The 20360-nt window shown below is 38.1% G+C and overlaps 1 long non-coding RNA gene across 2 annotated transcripts in view; it reads left to right on the top strand.

Moving 5' to 3' along the window:
* The window catches only part of LOC110393427, a 160305-nt gene that overhangs the window by 44827 nt on the left and 95118 nt on the right, over window positions 1-20360 (top strand). For both annotated transcript variants that reach the window (XR_002435008.1, XR_002435009.1), the window contains one exon: window positions 223-458. This is a non-coding gene — a long non-coding RNA (uncharacterized LOC110393427). The remainder of the gene's footprint in view (window positions 1-222; window positions 459-20360) is intronic.

The following is a 20360-nucleotide window of genomic DNA, read 5'->3' as shown; positions in this document are numbered from 1 at the left end:
CATGTTCCTCACACTTGGGTGTGCTGTGATTCCACTGCAAGTTCTGCAGCTCCTGGGTAGCTTGCAAATGGAGTTTCACCAACAGCATTGCCGGGGATGTAAAAAAAGATTCACCTTATGCTTCAGATTGGGCTCAAAAGAACAATCAGCTTGCAGCTAGCTAATAAAAATCCCTCTCTTGTTGGTAAAATATTGTTAAATGTTGGTAAAATGTTGTTTCAGGCATACAGGAAGTGAATCTGATCAATGAGGAAGGAACAATTGTTTTTACGAGATCACTTTCCTGAGCATGACTGCATACCAATCCCTTTCCAAAGACTGAATTCATATATCCACTGCGGAAAAGAAATGTTCGTATTCATGAGTATGAGGATTCATACTTACCATGCTGCAGTTTTGCCAGAGGACTGGTGATTGTCATACAGCAAGCAGTTCAAACCAGGAATCCCCCTGGGCTGGTGAGTTTGTCTAGCGTGGAGTTCTTTCCTTTTCTTCCCATTCTAAGCATACCCTTAGGGCTCCTGCATGGCTTTGATTCTGGTCTTGTTTATGTTGGTGTAAATCAGGAGTAACTCAGCTCCCATAAGTGCAGTTCAGGTAGATGAGATCACACTCCAGCATATGGTATTCAACCCCTCTAATTCTGTTAAAGGAGCTTCATCTCACTAAGATTTGCATATATCCTCTGTTTTGTGGTTTTACCTATGCAACATTTAATCAGGTGTTCTTCATAATAACTATTTTTTACTTAAAATGAAACAGCTTTCATTTAAGATTCTGAAATGCTTTTTACAAACTTTGGTTAAGTTTCATGACATTCCTATAACAGTGAGCTTCAATTAATCACTTTCATTGCACAACTGCTGCATCCCATCAAATATAATTCCTAGGCCAGAATTAAAAAACCCAAACCAAAAAGCATGCAAAGACAAGATTAAATATGCAGTATTAATTTAAAATACCTTTAGAATTCAAAGCAAGATGTCTTATTTGGTTTATGGGCAACTTTTGAGAGAAAAGAAAAACAGATATATTTCCTCGATATGGAACATACAGAAGAAATTTCAGATAGGAAACAGTCTTTGTGGACAGATTGGAGTGAAACTGAAAACTCAGTCTGTTTAGTTACAGTCCTGTTGTGGAGTTACTGCATTTTACAGTTGTCCCTGAGGCATTTTCTAAGATATTTAGGCAGCTACCGGGAAATCATGGAGCAAAATTTCCTCATTAGCATTGGAAATCTATGTTTAAAGTATACAATAATTCAGTTGAAAGTTGTGTAACATCTCATGATTTTCCTGCTTTCCCCTCTGCAACCTTTCCTCCTGATGAGCAGTGACTCTTGGCATGGTTTGTGCTCTGTGATGACCTGTGGGCTTCTGTGAAGGGTTTGTTCTTTGTAGAAGTACCTGTGTCTTCCAGAAGACATTTCCCATTTTTGGGCAGAGATGCTCTGCCTTGCGGTGTGGGAGTCTCTAGGCACAGGAGATAGTGCAGATAAATCTGCGTAGAGATTCTGGCTCAGCGAAGCAAGTGAGACCACGACATGACCACAAGACAGTAACCAAGCATGTAGAAATTTAGAAATTGAAATAATCCAATTTTCAGTTACAAAAATTGAGCTTTCATACAAGTAGTAGTATTGATGAAATCCTATCGATATATTCCTTTTTTTTTTTTTTGAGGAAAATATTTTCAGGAATCCTGAGTTGCAAGTAAGCATATACCATTAATATGATCTCTACTGCAGCAATAAAGAGAACTTGGGACCAAGCTTTTAATTTTTGATTCCTGCTAGCTCAGCTGGTGGTCCTTGGACCTTATTAAACGCTCCTTAGTTCATATTCATGCTCCTATTCCCTTGAGCTATAGCTTAACTGTGTAACTTCTTTCACTACACATTGATTCTTAATAAAATTTGTTGAACGATAAAGTTCAAGGTTGGTGCATCCCTATGATTAAGTCTTTTTAGCTTTCAGTGCAGTCAGTCATGTTGTGCTTAGCTTGGTTTGCATTGCTTAGGGCTTTGTGAACAATCGGTTTGCACGGTGCTGTTGTAACCTCAGTTCAATCCATGTGATGACCTCTCTCCAGCCCTGATTATTTATGTGTATCCTGCAGTTCACTGGGGAAGTGTGTGTTGGCTTCCAAACAAAGATTGCTGCCTATTATATATAACCTAAAAATACAACAGTGAACATGTGTAGGAGCAAGAAGAATGATTTTTTTTTTCCTGGATTTTATGAACATCCTGTTGTATTTATTTCAAAACCTAATAGTTAGATTTTTTTAGAAGTTTATTGTTCAAAAGATGCTGTAATTACAACTGCTGACAGACCAATAGGTGCAAAATACGATCAATTTCACTCATGGGCTGTGTAAAACAGGTTAAATTATTGCATTTATGTATTGCCATCTTTATCAGAAACCTGGAGTCTTGATGAGAAATGTCTGAGATTTGTTAGTGACCTACATATGCACAGTGGTTGAGAAAATGAGTAGAGATATGAGTGTTGGAAATGCCCTGTTACCCAAAAGCAAGTAGAGTGATGTGTCCCAAACCTATTCATTCAAAAAGCAAACAACCCCCACCCACCCCTTTTGATTACTAAATACAACTTTCTGTTCCAACTTTTTGCTTTCATTTATTTAGCTAGATTTCCCAAGAAGATGATACTTAAGTATTCATCCTCTGTGTGCCTGTGTGTATACACCACATGTGTTCATATCTGGGTGTTTTCCTTCTGTAGCACCTGACGAGGAAAGCTGATTTCACCCAAATTTGACCAGAGAATAAAATTGTCAAAACCAAATATTTTTCTACAATTTTTATTAAACTAAGAGGATAGAGAGAGGAAAGAGACAGCTCGCACTAGTGCCTTGGCACATTGGAAAGTAACCTCACCCCTCGTGGAACACGCGGAAAATAAAAAATAAGAACATTTCTGATTGTCTCCATTGTGCAGAGCTTCAGCTGGAGCTCACACCTACCCCAACACACAATGTCAATCACAGCTGTGATGTTCTAATCTGCCAGACTGCATTAACTGAGGGCTCACAGAACTGCCAGTATTATCTTTTGGCCAATAAAGAGGCAAGTCCACAGATTTAATGTGAGTATTCAGCTACAGTTTCTTTGTTTTTCTTTAAAAAACAGTAACAAAACCCTCAAATAAAAGACTGTAGCACTTCATTGTGTGTTACTGGAACCCACAATATGAGAAAGATGAAGAAACTCTCATGTGCAAGTGCCTTCATTTTGCAGAAGGGCAAGATCCTTCATTCCCCTGCAAGCTAACACATACCACTGCTATTTGGTGCTGCCATACAACAGCAGAGGGACAGCAGAAGGCCAGCTCAGAAAAGATGGTTGATTTGGAAATACAAATAAATCTCACTGCTTTTACTCCATGGACTCTTGCCTGGCCCTGTGAATTCCAGCAGTTTGCACTCACCAAACCCCCTAGATATTCACAGTGCTGTTACAAAGTTCCTGTTACCATATGCTATAATTTTTTTTCACCTCACCCATTCCCATGAGTATCTCAGCACCTGGCTGGATCCAACATCCAAACAGACGAAACAAAACAATGCAGAATGTGGTAGCGGGAATGATAAGTGTGACAGTGGATGTGTGAATCCATAAAAATGCCAGTGCTGGGAGGGAGTGGATGAAGCAGTAGCAGGGTGGAAAAGTGAACTGAAATTAGAGTCCAAGGCCAATTGCACAGGAAGGATGGAGAGAGGTGAGGGGGAGTTCAGAGGGCAGTCAGGCAATGTGAAGGAAAGAACAACTTCCAGATGTAGAAAATTGCAGGGAGGAGACCAAAAGGAAACAATTGTCGCAGACAGTAAAAGGCTATGCTATTATAGTAATTCAAATTAATAAATATTTATATTATGAAGCTGCCCGAAGGACTTGGTCCTCACTGGGCTGCACTCTGAGTAAATATGAATCCATTTCCATTCTGGCTTCCCAGTGAGATTCAGAGTTTGTTGAAAAGCTTCTGACAGCAGAGAAGGCTCCAAGAACACAGGTCTTTTGGACAAACTGCTTTCCTGTCTTCTTTTGTGCCCGTGGTAGACTCTCCTGTGCCCTACACAAACTCCAACAATGTTCAGTGCTATTCAAACACTGCAGAAGAGAGTGGATGTGTGGAAGTGTACTAGCACAGCTGATTCTCCACTTTTTCTGCATGCATCTACTATGCTTTGTGAAGGTGACTGGCTCTTGTGCTTTCAGTTGACGTAAGGATCACAGTAAATCCCTGTACTTTTTAGATGTCTGTACTTACAGGGTTGAGGTTGGGTTAAAGAGACCTAGCAATTCATGGAATCAAAGAATCATTAACATTGGAAGAGATCTCCAGAAGTCATCTAGTCCGACTCAAAAAAAAGCAAAACTTCAGATTTAAATCAGGTTGCTTAGGACTTAGTCCAATCAAGTTTCAAAAATCTTCCAAGATTCCACCACACCCTGGACAACCTCTTCCAGTACTTAATCACTCGCAGTTTGAATATTTTTCCTATTATGCCCAATTAGAGCTTGTCTTGCTGCAACTTGTTTTGACTGTTGTCTCTTGCTGAGCACCTCAGAGAAGAGTTTGGTTCCACCCTCATGATTACTGCTTTTTCTGTACCAGTAGACTGCAATTAGGTTCTCTCCTGCCCTTCTTCTCCTGCCTGAACAAACATGTTTCACTAGCCTTTCCTTGAATGTTGTCTGCTCCAGCCCCCAAATAAGTGGCTTTTCTCAGGACTCTTTTTTGTTTGCTCCAAACTGGATGCACATGCAGCCTCTCAAGTGCTGAATTAAAGCAGTCATTCCCCTTGTCTTTTTGGCTATGCTTTTTTTTTGCTATTGCAGCATAATCTGCAATTATCCTGCACCCTTTGCCCAAGCCCTGTTTGCAGAGTTGTTAGCTAGGCAGTCATTCCCCAGCCTGTGCTGCTGCAAGGAACATTTCCATTCCCAGGGCAGAGCAGAAACTCTTCCCCTCAGCTGGTGTCAGCAATGACCTTTCCTATTCCTTCAACCCTGTTCATTGATGATGAAATTAGTGTAAAGCCATTCATTGCTCCTTCGGGATCACAACCTGTAACTAGAACGCACTTAGAGTTTGAGCTGTGGACCACTACCCTTAGAATGTAGTAGTTCAGCCAAATTTTCATCTGCTGTGCTGTAGGTCACCACCTTGTTAGAGTGTCACGTCAATCCGTTGGGAACCTCTATACCCAGCTGAGAAAAAAAGAGAGGACTGAAAGTAAAAATATTTTAGACATGGATTTCTTCCATCTTTGTGGAAAATTCTCATACAATTGATTGTTGATCACATTAAGGATATGTCACCAAAATTACTCTAGTATCTTGGAATAAAAATAATAAAAAAGGTTAGAATGAAAAGGTGTCGTAAAACAAAGTCTTGAATGAACAGGAATCCTTTGCATGTATCTATTTCTTTCAATCTGTAGGATGCTTCAAAACAACTGAAAGACAGAATGTAGTTAAGAAGAAATTTCCTGCTCTTTATCATAAGTAGTAGCTTCTTTATGTATATATATGTATGTTTCTAAATTGAGGTAAATTAACAAAACACACAGTATGGTTTCATTGATTTTGCCCCTTCACCCCCCTGAAATCTCAAGCAGCCAAAAGCCTGTTGCCTTTCTGCAGTCTCTGGGGTGCAGAGGGCATCAAACTGTTCACACTCTGAAAGTCTTCCAAAGTCACTTCATTTGAAATTCAGCACAGTGTTTTCCCAGTAGGGCAAAAGGAGTAGTTGAACGCTGTGGTCAATTTGTAATTTAGTTCCTTTCTACCTGTGTGAAATGAATGTTTCATAGCCTCAACAGGGGCTGAGGGCTTGAAGGGCCCTTGTCTAAGTGCAGCTCAGAAGAGGGAAGTGCATCCTGGTTCTGTCTGCTGTGAAATATATCTCAGACTTCCATTTCCAGCATTTGTCTCTCTTGTACATTCAAAAATAAATTAGATAAGAGTGATGCTTATTTATGGAGATGCAAACCCTCTGCTTCTGTTGCTGGAGGAATGCTGAGTTTATTAAAAAAAAAAAAGACATGCTAGATTTTCTTAAGAAAATTTGGCAAAATTTTTTTCTTTTTTTTTTTAAAAAAATTTTATTAGAACAACCACATGACAAAATTGTAACCAAAAAGTTTTGCAAGAGCTCAGGGAAAATCAACTTACCTAACCAGCTAGTGGTTTGAGGAATGGGCTGTTGGCATGCAGTGTAGAAATGGTTAGCAGTAACAGCCTCGCCGATCAGTCAGTCTTACATCACAGCTGACACATTCTTATGGCCTTGCAAACCCTCTCACACAAATAGTTTTGTGAATATGAAGATTTCTGCTAACTTTCAGGAGAATGTGAGAGACAGCAGACTACACATGCTTGGATAGTTAGCAGTGAGTAAAGCAGAGCTGTACTTGTTATGTTAAATCAAGTTCTGTTTTCAAATATACTTTGCAGGCTGATGAAGGAAATGACATTCTCATCTTGTTATTGTTCATTAACCCAAGGATGTGAAACTGTGCTGCATATCTGGTCTCTCTTCTCTCCCCAGACATCACCCCCATTCTTGTGTAAATAGTTCATCCATCAGTGGTAATCAGAAGACTGTCAGGATCTACTGACTGCAAAATTTGGGAGTTCTTAGAATTTCATTTGAAATACAGAAAGCTGTATTTGAGAAACTGCTGGAAAGGGAAAAGGAAAAAGATGTATTTCCCAGAGTAACTGTTCTTGTTTTGCACTTGATTTTCCATTAATTTTTCTTAATAATGTGGACTGTTTCTCTTCCGTGCTGTTGTTCACACTTGGCCTGCTGTTAGTGAAGCTTATAAGCAAGGCAATTGCTGTAAATGAAGTCTGGAATACATATACAAATGCATACGTAAAGAAAAAATAATCCTGATGTTATTAATCTCATGAAAATTAATGTAACAGAAGTGGGCCTGGAGTCATAGTGCATTTGAATGTGGGGAATTTATTTAAACTCGTTTCCAAGGCAGTTTTGATAGTTTTAAAAAATAAACATTTTGTTTAAGACAAATCTCTAGAAAGCCTTCTGTCCATTCCAGTGCATGTTAACATTCCTGTGCTCGGGACCTCCCTGAACTCTCTTATTCTGTGATTTTCAGGCTGTTGACTTTGCCTTTTTTGCTGGTAGTGTCAGGCTTGCTTGTCCACTCTCAGCTGTGTGGCTGAGGCACTCATCATTATCCATTGTTTGAACAAAGTCTTGTTGTGTGCTCTGATTGATTACTTATTCTCAATAAACAAAGACTTGCACTCAAGGTCCTTGCAACATTTCTTGCTCATCTAGTCCACTTATATACACAGAAGGCCAACTGTCCCTCTCTGCTATTTGTGTATTCAAATAGATAACTTTTTTTCACAATCAGAATAATTATCTTGGAAAAAAAGAGAGCATTCAGATGGAAGTATTATTTCTCTAGGCCTGTTCGACCTTTCCATTTAACCTACAGTGTTTTTCAGGGTAATTCTTTCATGTAAAGTCACAGTACCAGCTATTACATTCATGAACTCCATTTATTCTGAAGCAGGATGAAGTGAAATCCCAGAGATACTGGAGAAGCACCTTGAAAACCATTGTTTCCCTGTGAAAAAGAAGAGAAGCCCCCAGTTCAGTGGTGGATATCAGTAAGGGGTAATACTCAGCTCACAGCTTCAGCTGGGAACAATATCAGCTGTGATTATAAACTTTTTGCAGGTGATTTCAATAATGGCCTTTGCATATTCTTCCTCCATCACTGACATAACCAATTAACATAAGCAGTTTTAAAATATGACAGTACGACAGGTTCAGACCAACAGTTCAGTGTGCTCTGCAGTCATTAAAAAATTTATATTGCATTAAATTGTTTTCCCATCATCCTTATCACTTAATATCTTGAAAGATAATAGCTAAATAAAACTTTCAATGTCTAGTCCAATGAAAAGATGCAATCTAGTGGTGCAAATCTGTTTTAATTTTACTAGAGAGGGGAAAGAGAAAGCTCACTCAGGCTGCTGATGTTTTGCAAAGGGGTAGTGACTCCACTATGCTGTGCAAACAGAAGACAGCCCAGCAACCTTTTCCTATATGCATTGCTCACTTCTAGAGCATTTCTACGCAAGGAGGAAAATGCTCTTAGAAAGGTAAGATCAGCCAAATTCCTTGTAATAAAATTCATGATGTCACTCTAAAGGAGGACTTTATATATGTTAAATATATGAAACTGACAAGCTTTATGGCAATTCTGTAGTAAGAACCAACAGTATTAAAAACCAATATGTATCCTGATCTATTTGAGTAAGGTCCTCTCTCTGTCCCCTCTTACTCTCTTTATTGGGATTGGATTGGGGTGAGGGGGGAGGAATGATACTTTATTGGCCTTTTTAAAAAAAATTCATGAGAAAATTTTGTTATTTACAGAAATGCACACTTGTAATTCTATATGCATAAAAATACATGTGCAAGTTCCCTCATTTTCCTGCATTTACTGCATAATGGCAAAAAGCCAATTTATCCTTGTGATTATGTTTGTTAAATCATTTATTCTTTTGAATTATGGCATTACGAACATCGTGTAGTCATTTTTGGGGGGAGATTCTGTGTATCATCACTATTTGGAGGAAAATCGTATCTTGAAAAATTAATTGAAGCAGCAAATTGGAGACTTTTCCCACATGTACAGTTAGGTCACACATTGATGCAGTGAGACACTGGACTTACATCAAATCAAAGGCTGTGTAAATAAGAGAGAAGAGTCAAGATCCATCTTTCCTGTCTGAAAATAGTGACTAATACACAAGAGACTAATTTAGTAGGAACATTTAGTCATGTCTTCCTGTAACTGAGCCACTGCGTGAAACATAATTACAGACCAGTAGCTGTAGATAACAATCATGAGGACAATCTAGTAGAAATGGAGCCCCAAACTTTGTAATTTTTAGAAGTGAGCAGTAATTATGCAATCACTTTTCATTTTAAAGGGTAGTTGTTCACTGTTATGTCATCCATCTTCTCCTTCTCCTCCAATATTAAACCTTATTTGATGAATACAAAGGGTTTCTGACTGGTCAGTGATGTTCCATTCCTACTGCAAGTAGCTCTGCAAATGGCAGTTACCTCTTCATCCTTGTCAGAATGTTTCTGAGTTTTCTACATGGGGCTGTTTTTCTTTCTGCATTCTTATACCCTGTCCATTCCCAGTAGATTTTCACCTCAGTAATTCTCAGCATCTGGTAAATAGGTAATTCCAGTTGCTGTGACTGGTACCTTAGGCTCTATCTGCTTCCATGCTGCTTGTTTATTAATATTTGAACAATGCACAGTCTCCCTATGACCCTCATTCCATCTTTTTTTTTCCCCCTTGTCAGAGACTCTGCTCTTTTTGAATAATCATTTTGACTGAATAATCACTTTGCCTCTAGAGACAGACTCTGCTAATCTCATTTCCATTTAGTTTTTGCATCCTGTGCATTCTTATTGCACACAGCATCCTGCCTTCCAGATCCACATTAACCACTATAACTAACATCTTCTGCATCTGGATTCAGGGTTTTTGTTTTTTGTTTTTGTTTTCCTAAAGTGGGATAAGCATGTGCAATACAGAGTTTTGAAATTCTTATTGTGGGAGTGTATGAGCATCCTGGCAACATATGTACAGATATATTGCTAGTTATCTGTGAGAAGACAAGGTAGCAGGAAATAGGATTGTGAGAGTTTTATCTTACAGTCCTGCATTAACTCTCAAAATTTTCCTCTAGACTGGAAATCCCAAGATGTTTGGTGAGTGATAATTTTGGTCATAATCTTAATCCAGAAGTTCTTAACTGGCAAAGAAATGGGTCAATCTGTATCAAATTTTAGTGAGTTGAAATGAAAGGGTTGGAAAAACAACTTTCCAACTGAATTCTTCCTAGTTTTATGATGCCAGTTACAAACAATGAAGTTACTGAAGAGAGATATGATTCCTCCGGATTTTTAACTTAAAATCCTTAAAGGGTTAATGAGTCTGAATAGACCTGATTGGTTAAATAGCATACCAGTACATTTATTACATTCAGTCTTTTCTTGAGAGATAAGAGAACAGCTTCCCCAAGAGAAGGGTTTGAAAATATGGTCTTTTTCAGTATAATTTATTCTTTTCAAAATTAACATTTCTTGGATGATTATCTGATACAGAGGCTAGTTTTGCCAGATGATTGAGTATCCATATATCAGGTGACTAAACTGAGCATCCTCCACTCTTTATAGTGTCAGAGAAGGTTAAGAACTAGTCTTTTTGGCCTAGGGTAAACACTAATTGGCATCATATTTTACTGGAAGGGCTTGGCCTTAGTCACAATGGAAAGATGCATCTTTGTAATCAGTAGTTGCGGCTGTCCTTACTTGGTAAGTCACAGCATTCTCCAGGCAATCTTCTTTCCATCCTGTAAGGCTGTTTTTTTTACTCAGGAGATATTAAAACAGGCTGTCAGTAACTAGAAGATGTGCATTTCCTCAGCTTGTGGAAAAAGATATGCCCCTAAGCTTGAGTAATGAGAATGGATTCAAACCCAACATGGAATTGTTCAGTTGTTCAGAACTGGGGAACTGGCGTGATCAAGGAGAAAAAGGGATATGAATTCAGGTGAATAAGTAGGTAACATGAGAAATAACGTAATAGAAAAAAAAGACTTGTAAATTGCAGAAAACAATTCATGTAATTATGAGTTTTCTATGTGAATATCTTTACATTTTCTGGGAAAAGGGAAATGTGATATAGAAATCAATATTTTTCTCAAATTGAAAAGAATTTTGTTTACACTGACAAGGCTTTCAAAGCTCAGCTGAATGGTCTCTCTCTGACCTCATGAAGCCCTTGATACGTGCACGCAAGTAACATTGGCAGTTGGTGCCAGTGACCAGGCCTGGGCCAAGTGAGTGCATAGTTTTGCAAGTAAGCACACAGAGTTACAATCATATCTCGAATCTTAACTGCTTCATAGAAAATAAACAGTTCTATAAGCTTCCCCATTGTCAGGATAATACAAATCAAGAAGATCTGTGATAAGACCCCACTTTTAACGAAATAAGATTGTTTTTCTCCTTAAGTCCCTCTGAGTCTTTGACTTGATTTGAGGGATAAAGGCAGCTAAATTATATTGCTTGAGAAATAAGAAAATTAAAAGGTCTCCTAGGACCACTGTTAGGGTCAGAGGTTGAGCAGCTTTGAGAGTAAGATGCAAAAATCTTTGCTACAAGGGTAGGCTTGGGCTACTTGGTGATGCCCATACTCTGAGAGATGCTGGGCACCCGCTGACACTCTGAATTTTGGGAATTGTTGCTGAGGTTTAGCCTCCCACAGAGTTCCACCTGGGGAAGCCACACTTGAGCACTGAAAGGTGATGGAGTCACCATCCCTGGAGATGTTCAAGAAACATGCTGATGTACTGCTTAGGGACGTGGTTTAATGGGCAATATTGGTAGTAAGTGGATGGTTAGACTAGGTGATCTTAGAGGTCTTGTCCAACCTTAATGATTCTATGATTCTGCGATTCTTCTGCTATTGGGACATTACAATATGTGACACTATATACGTTTCTGCATTATTAATCTAAAAAAGTACTTACTGTTATCCCAGATAGTTAAGACATGGGAAAGGTTGCATTACAGATGTGGTACAAAGAAGAAAGCCATATCCATGCCTAAGTATTGTGAAAGCTCTTCTCATTCATCTAGACCAAATAACCAACACTTCGTCTTGTGTTATCCACTTCATATCAGTAACTATTTGCAAGCATTCAGAACTGGTTAGACCTATTTTCCACCTCTCTGAAAGACAAAGAGATTGTCTTAAAAATCTAAAGGCTTGAAATAAACAGATTGCTTTTGGGATGACCATTTGCCTTCAAAAAGCAGTGAGGGGAAAGTCTCCAGCTCCAAACCTGAGCATCACCTTTTGATGTGCGAAGCCCAGCTCGCTTAGGGCTCCAATCCCCAGTGCTGTGGTGCCAAGAGGCTCTCAGTCTTATTGCATTCAACCACATGTTGTGAGATCCTTCTGTCCATGGCTCCATGGCTGTGCTGCCTGGTCAGGTAGGAGGGGAATATTGAAGGTGACCGGTCCTGTGAGAGGCGATGCGGGGAGCAGGGGGTGGAGAGAGAAGGGTGGGGAGCTCCCAGGCAAAGACATGTCCTCATTTAGTACACAAAAGTGAAATGCAGAGAAAGATTAAGAACAAAAGGAACAAAACAGTGTGCACTTTGCCTGCATACCTTCTTGTGAAGGTTAATGACATAGTGGCTGAGAGTTTTTATCAGATCTCTGGTAAGCAGGATATTGTAGAAATTACCTTTCTAAATCCACATTTGTTAATAGGTAACACTATGGGCTTGTTATGGCTGTGGCCTTTCAAAGAACTTACAATGTGGCTGCAGTTCAAATAAGGGCATTAATGTAAAATTGTTAAATGATGGTTAACACTGTGCAAAGGGCCTGAGTTTCAAATGCAGAAGCAGGTAGCTACTGCTGCTGTGACTGCAAAAATGAATATTGGGATGTGCTATCCTGCAGGTACTACCTTGCTTTGAGAGTTCCTTTCAAAGATTAACTTCTCGTTATAACCAGAGATCAGTTTGCATCTTCACAGTCATTGAATGCACATATCCAGGCACAGGGGTATTCAAGCCTGACTTCAAAAGATGACATAACTTTAAAAATAGAATCTGAAGTCCAACATATTTAGAATATAGAAAAAAAGAAGATAAAAAAAGACCTTACCAGCTAGAGATGCTATAGCAGACTAAATCCTTCATATAAATAGCATGTGTATACCTGTACAGTCATACACATATTTCAGTGTGTGCTTTCTAGTAATTTCCCTGTGCCTTTTAGTTTGTTATTTGGAAATGCTGTGAAATTCTGTGAATCTTCTTATGGGGTGATGTTACTTTCCCTGTAGGCACCTGTGAGATGTACACTAATTCCAGCTACTGCCTTTCAGTGTCTGTCAGCAGGCAGCTGGCCACAGAACCTATCTTTAGCAAATGTGAATAACTGGAGAAATGTTGTTTGAAAGGCTGACAGACCTGCCTCATTTGCTGAGAACAATAACAGTGTTTCTCCCCTGCTCAGTCCATGTAGCCCAGAGCAACCTCACATTAATAAATGACGAGATCAACCTCTCTCACCTTCCTATCTTTTTCCAACTGCAGGTATAAAGTGGAATGCGATTACTCATTAATAATTATATAAATAAATTAATAAACGGCATTAATTACATTAATAAATGACAAGATCGACCTCTCTCGCCTTCCTATCTTCTTCCAACTACAGATATAAAGTTTGAAAAGTGAGGCATGAGTAATACTTGCTGTAATTTGCTTTAAGGGTTAGAGGAGAGCAGAGAAGGGAAACTGTCTTCCTGTTAATGTGTGTAAAAGCTAAGAGTAAAATGTAGCAAAATACTCATTAGCCAAATATTATTACATTAAGCTTTTTTTTCTGAAAGTACCAGAAATCCAGCTGTCCATTTGCATTTAAGATGTTTGGAAGATAAAGCTGTAATGAAATATTTAATTTGAGAACAACATTGAGGAGAATTTTTTTTCTGCATGAGAATGGAAATTGGGAGCAAATGTGTCTGAAAAGATCTTGTTTCCAAAATGAGTGAAGTCAATTTTATTTCAGCAAATTTACTGACGGTTTGTGATGCTCTGGGAGCAAAAATAGGATCCTAGCTGGTGCTGTGCTCAGGCAAGCCCAGACTAACACCTGCTTTAGGAGGTCTTTATCTTGAGTCTAGGAAATGGTGGGAAAAGACCAAATGAATCCTTGTAGAGTTTGTTTATAATGATTTTACTGTTTTGTTATTCATTTGGAAATTATCAGTTTCTTGCTAGTTCACTGCTGAGTCTTACTTGACTCCTTCTGTATTTGCTGTGGTTAGGTGCACAGTCTCTCCGTAAGGCAAAGCTATAACCAACATCTGTGGGTATAAAGCTTAAAGGACATGAAAACTCCATGTCTATTTTGTGTGCGTCTTCCTCCTACAATCTCTCTAGTATTCAAGTGAATGAAAGGATATGAAGCTTGTATTTTTTTTCTTTTTTAAATAGTGAGTTTAACTCTGATTTTAATAAACATGTACTGCTGGTGTGAAAATGAACATCCTTGTAGAATGCCCATTGGCTCAAAACATTTGCAGTATCTAAAGTATCTTCTGAAAAATGTCAAATTTGACAGAATCACAGGATCATAAGGTTTGGAAAAGACCTCTGGAAATCAAGTCCAGTGCTCCTGCTACAGCAGGGTCCCTTTGTTGGTCATGAAGAAACTCTACACCAGGTGTAGAGAATATGGTTCACTGCAAGTTTGGAGCTGAACCCGAGGATCTTGGGCTTTGGGCTAATGCTTTAACAACAGGGTGTTAAATCTTTTGTTTTGAATACGTGTATTGTTAATAAAATCTTTGCTCTTTATGATATATACTATCATCATGGCGATGTATATAGGGGACTTTAAATCATCTTGAAACAACTGAAATGGAGTAGGAAGGCTTTCTGTTTACTATACCTGGTGGGGGTCCAGCTTTATAGAAATAAATGAATATGAATAATACATCTATACAAGCTGAAGTTTCAAAACTCTATTTCAGTTGTGTTTTTAAGCTGCTTTTAGAAAAGCAAACATTTCATTTCTATGTTGATTTTTACTCTGATACTTCTGTTTCAAACAATGCTCTCTTATTTACAAATATAAACATTATTTTTCTCTAGTGAGTTAATTTGTCACATCCTAGTTATAAGCATTCAAAATCAGGCTTGCTAGCATTTTCACTTCATATGAAGAGGGTTAATTATGAACTACACTATGGATCTCAAATACATCAGCAAGCTAAGTAGCTGGTGACTGCTGCAATCAGTTAACTGCAAGGAAATGAAACAGGACTTATTTACATTTAGAGTGATGCCTGAGTTCTTAATCACCTCAAAGCATTTAAAAATTAACTTTACTACCAACAGCTCAAGAGGCATAATGAACCCCAGGAGGGAGTTTTCTTCTCTTTCATTTTCATTGAAGCCGTCTATTCATTTACATCAGACTACACTCACTTCAGTCTGTTTGCCTGCTAAAGCCTCAAAAGTTTCCTTATTTCATTTTCTTAAATAACTTGTGGTTCATTTGTTATGCTTCATCATAAATTAGTATTAAAACTGTGCAAGAACTCTTGGTAACTACTGAAGTTCAAGCAGTCACAAATTCTGTAAGGGCAAATAAAAGCAAACATCTCAGTATTTCATTGTTATGTTGTAGATGCATATTATCTATGTATAAAAAAAAAAAGGCAACAAAATACCTTTAATTATCATCATCTTGCTTTCCTGTGCTTTTCCACCCACAGAAGCACATTTTATGATTTTATACATGGACACACTGACACTCAAGAAAGAGGGCTACAGTATAATCAAATAAGCAGCTAACAGCCTGACCAGTAATGATATTTGACAATTGGCAATTTAGAAGATGGAAGCAAGTTTCAGTATAGAAACTAGTACAAATTCTCCAGGCTTTCCACCATGGCTTTGTTTTATCTTGACTTTTATTTGCCCTGAATCCTCTAATAGGAGCAATCCTTTCATAAAATACTCAGCCAACCCATTATTTCTATATACTTTTTTTTTTGCATTGCTACAAACATGAAGCATTAACACCTCCAAAAGTGGTCTGTTCCCTTGGGAAAGGTCTCAGCCATGAGGGGAAAAAAATCTTGCCGTTGGAAGTTTCCCGTTAAGGTTTGAACTGTTTTCCTGGGTTATTTACAGCTGAAGTGAAGGTGATATTTTGAGAGACAACAGTAATGAACAGTAACTCAGCAATGCAGCAAAACTTAATAGGGGTGAAACCTAATAGCACAAGCTTTTTTTTCTTTCTAGCAACTATTTAGTGGGCAAATTGAATTTAGGTGTTTATACATCTATTAAGATAAGCAGAAGTGTTAGTAGTACAGATTATTCCATTTTTTAATATGTATAGGAGACAGCATGAGAATTATAGTAAATAGTAGATATCTGGTTACAGTATATATATATTTGTTTATTTAATAAAGCTACATTCATGGCTCTTTTAACATGCTTCCCATTCTCTGCTCCTTCAATGAAATAATAGTTATAGGTTTAATAAACTTATAAATAACTCTGTTGTGACAGCTTTTGTCACAGGTATTTTTACAAAGGAATTAGAGTGTGCCACCATAAATCTCAGTTCTCTAAGTATTTATTTAGGCCTCTTATGGAATAGTGTCATCAAACTGAAATCATAGAGTCATTAAGGTGGAGAAAGACCACTAAGATCATCTAGTCCAACCACCAACCCATTTTCCACCATGCCACTAACCCATGGCCCTCAGTGCTTCATTTACCCTTTTCTTGAACACCGCCGGGGACGGTGACCCCCCCCCCCCCCCCTCCCCCCTGGCAGCCTGTGGCAGTGCGTTACCACTTTCAGAGAAGAAATTTTTCCTAATATCCAACCTGAATCTACCTGTTGCAACTTGAGGCCATTCCCTCTCATCCTATCACTGATACCTGGGAGAAGAGGCCAACACCTGCCTTGCTACAGCCTCCATTCAGAGCTGTAGAGGGTGATAAGGTCTCCCTTGAGCCTTCTGTTTAGCACTTGCACAGCCTGAGCTGGGCACAAGAGCAAATGAAGGATAAGAGAAGATAGGGTCCATTTTTTTTCTAATGACCATGTCACCTTAATACCTATCAGACTGTGGTTACAGTAGAGGAAAAAAGGTATAGCTGCATTTAGGATGAAACACATATTTTCTTTTAGGTAATATAGACATTAGCATTACAATTGTAAGGAAAGACTATTTTTAAGAAACAGCTAACATTCGGGCTTGCAAGACTTTTTTTTATCAGTGGTGTAAGGATAAAAATTCCTCCAACAAAATTTCTTAATCGTTTTACTGAGGTGATAAATACTGTGATGGAGAGATGGATGGGTATTTCCTTGTGCTGTCCTGGGGAAAGAGAGGAATGCTGGGAGCTGTCACCCATGGGAGGCTGGTACAATATCTGCCCAACTTTCTGGTGATGCTTGAGGGAGTGTTTCCTTTTCTTAGCCTGAAGTTGCATAGATAATATTATTCTTTATCTGGGTAGAAAATTAAATGTGACGTGATGAGACTGTGGTCTAACATTGCTTCAGCTCTCTGTTTTGTAAAAGAGCACCGAAGTTCCTTATAATGGCTTAAAACTAATGGGTATTATTGTGCGTATGGCCACTTTAACTTTTACAATCTGCAAAATGATTCTCATGCAACTTCCTCAGGATGGACCATGTTGTCTATTGTATTTGGTGTTCTCCTTCCAAATTAATAGGTCATTTCCTCTTTACATGTTGAATTGTCCTAAACTCCAGGGTTTCTGTAAATAATTTATTTAGAGTACAAAGAGACGCAGTTTGTCATATAAAAAAATAAATTAACGTATGATTGAGAGAAAATGTTAGCCATTTTCTTTCTCATCCATTTTCTTATCCTATTTCTAACCTACCTCTTTTAATTCCAATTTATTTATTTATTTTTATAGCACCATATATATAATATTTCCCATATTATGGACCCTGAGAACTTGTAGAAAAGTCTAAGAATATGCACTTTTTTTTTTTTTTTTAATCCCACAGTTTCAATGCATTTTGCTGGAGATGGCTGTGCAGCAAATCTGACAGGGCTGACGGAGTGAGCAGGCTCCCATCTCGCATTCACTGCTGTGTGGGCAGCTCACTTCCACCTACCCTCCCAGTGAGCACCACACACCTCTGCTAATGGTTGCTGGATTTAAGCTCTGTGGAGACAGATTCTCAATTTTTGTATTCCTCAACTGTTTGTTTTTATCACTTCTTCTCTTCAAAGTTAAATATTTTTTTTCCTTAATGGAAACCATAGCTGTCTCTGGAGTTTACATCAATTCTACTCTATAAGACCATTTATATTTTCTTCCCATGTTTATTTGCTGAGTGAGAGAAACAGGAGATCTGTCTGTCAGTTCAGCCCAACTCCAAACATTTGCCCTGTGAGTGGTTTTGATGCAAACTAATATATTTGAAAAGATTTTACTGGTGTAATAATTTCACGGAGGTTAGTTTTTCTGGCCGGTATCACTTGTAACCCACAGAGCCCGAATCCCTTCTGATTTAGTTTCAAATGACTCCTGATATAAATATCTTCAGGATTCTTGCCAAGCAGTATACAACTACTTTATTGTCCTTTATTTCAGCCAAAAACTTGTAATGTAGCTTGATTGTTTTGACGGGTTGTGATATTGCTTTTGAAGGATTTGTAATATGCAGTATAACATGATACTCATTCAAAACACAAACTTATTCAGTAGACATTTATTTCTAAATATATCCTTTCATTTATATATAGATATAATTTTGCTCTGACTAGTAATGGAAACTGTGTGACCATGTTAGCAAAAATGTCCCTTTCCACATGTTTTACTTATCTAAGGATCCTGCTTTGGACAGAGTTTGGTGTGGTGTATGATATCAGGCCTTCTCACTGAACTCACTAGCAGTTGATCAGAGACTATGCAACAGTTAAAATCCGCAACTTTCATTAACTTTTTGTTTTTTATCTGTTCTCAAAAAATGGGACAGAATGTAAGGTATATTTCCAGTTGGGAGAGTTAGTATCTCCATTGTCTAATACAAAAGCAGCTAGGCTTACTCTTGGAGGATCCAGCAGGAGTTTGGAATGAGGAAGTACTGAAAACATTCAGAACTAGGGAAATTTCTCTCAGTTGTTCATTTCCTATTAGCCCCTGACCTTCCCCAAAATGATTTTATTTGGAACGTGTTCAAATGTCATGGTTTTGTATAAAATTAATGTCAGATAACAAATTGCTAGGAATGAATTATCACCGTGCTAATGGAATTGTTCAGATCCAGGTACTCCTCAGGCGCTGTCAGCAAAAACTGAGCTGAAACTCTAATTTTGAGTGTTCTCCACTATTGCAGATTTAGTGTCCTGCTTTACATTGTTTGTACTGAAGAAGATAGAAGAAGGCTGCTTGGCAGCTGACTCCTTTGGGAATCCCTGCTAAAATGAAATGTATATTTCATAAGGCCATCCCAGGGAGCAAAATTTTACGTAAACATACATTTTAAACGAGTAAGCAATTGTCTACTGGGAAACTGTGTATGGAGCTTTATTTTTGGATATATACGTTCTTCTCTGAGCGTGGGGAATTACACACACAGTCTGCACATGGAGACTAGAACAGGGTGGTTAATCATTAACATTCCTCTAAACACGGGCTTGCAAGCTTAATTAGTAAACCCTATAGAAGGGATATGCTTTGCATAAGGCAATGTCAAAGCTTTGCCACTACCAGAGACTGTTTTATTGAAATGTAAAAAAGGCAATAAATCTGTTTGGGTTTTTCCGGAGAGCACATTTTAACAGGAGTTACCTACAGTTACCTGAAAGCAAGAGTATATTTGGAATATTTCGGTACATTGATGTGTATTTGTGGGACATAGTTCCTATAGACATCATTCAACTGGTGGAGGTTAGTTTGTTTAAGGTTTCTCAGAGATAGGAAAAATGAATTTGTTTAATCTCTTGTGACATTAAATATCTATGGGATAGGGGATAGGTGTGTCTACACCTGAGCTACTTATTCTGGGCTCCCTTTATAGTCAGCAGGAGAAGCAGGCACTCTGGGAATGTATTTGAATGGTTTATTTTAGTTCTTTGCTTAGAGAGAACTCTGATGAGACGTTTCAGTCCCTGGACTCTGTGGTCTACTTTGACTGTGCACAAAGTGTAGAGTAGCTGGTTCAGACCTAGATGTCTGTCTCCAGATGCAGTGATGAAAATCCTAACAATACTGACTAGCAAGATATTTGTTTTCTCTTTGTAATAACACTCTGCAGTTGTATCTTTAATATTAATAATTTGATAGATTAAGTTTAGTTTGATTTGTTTAAGTGGGAGGATTGGACTTGAGTGACAAAGGAAGAAATTGTGATGAATTATTCAATGCTTTTCTCCTTATTCACTTCTATAGTTCAATAGAGCAATAAATAAAGGCATTTATATATGTGTGTATATGTGTATTTGGAAAAAAGTCTTTGGGACAAGGTGAACGGGGTGATTTTTTTGTTGCTCTTTTACACTCCAACTCAAGTTTGCTGCATGATACCTTTTCTGAACTGACTGCATCAGTAAAAAAGAATAGGTTGCAAAATACACCAAAGAGCAGAAATAAAATGAAAAGATTACCTTCAGATCCGGACCCTTCATCCTTTTAAATCCTCCTGTATTTTCA

Source organism: Numida meleagris, chromosome 2, assembly GCF_002078875.1.
Source record: "Numida meleagris isolate 19003 breed g44 Domestic line chromosome 2, NumMel1.0, whole genome shotgun sequence".
Taxonomy (NCBI): Eukaryota; Metazoa; Chordata; class Aves; order Galliformes; family Numididae; genus Numida; species Numida meleagris.
The sequence above is the reverse complement of the archived record's forward strand: the minus strand, read 5'-3'. Positions and strand labels throughout refer to the sequence as shown.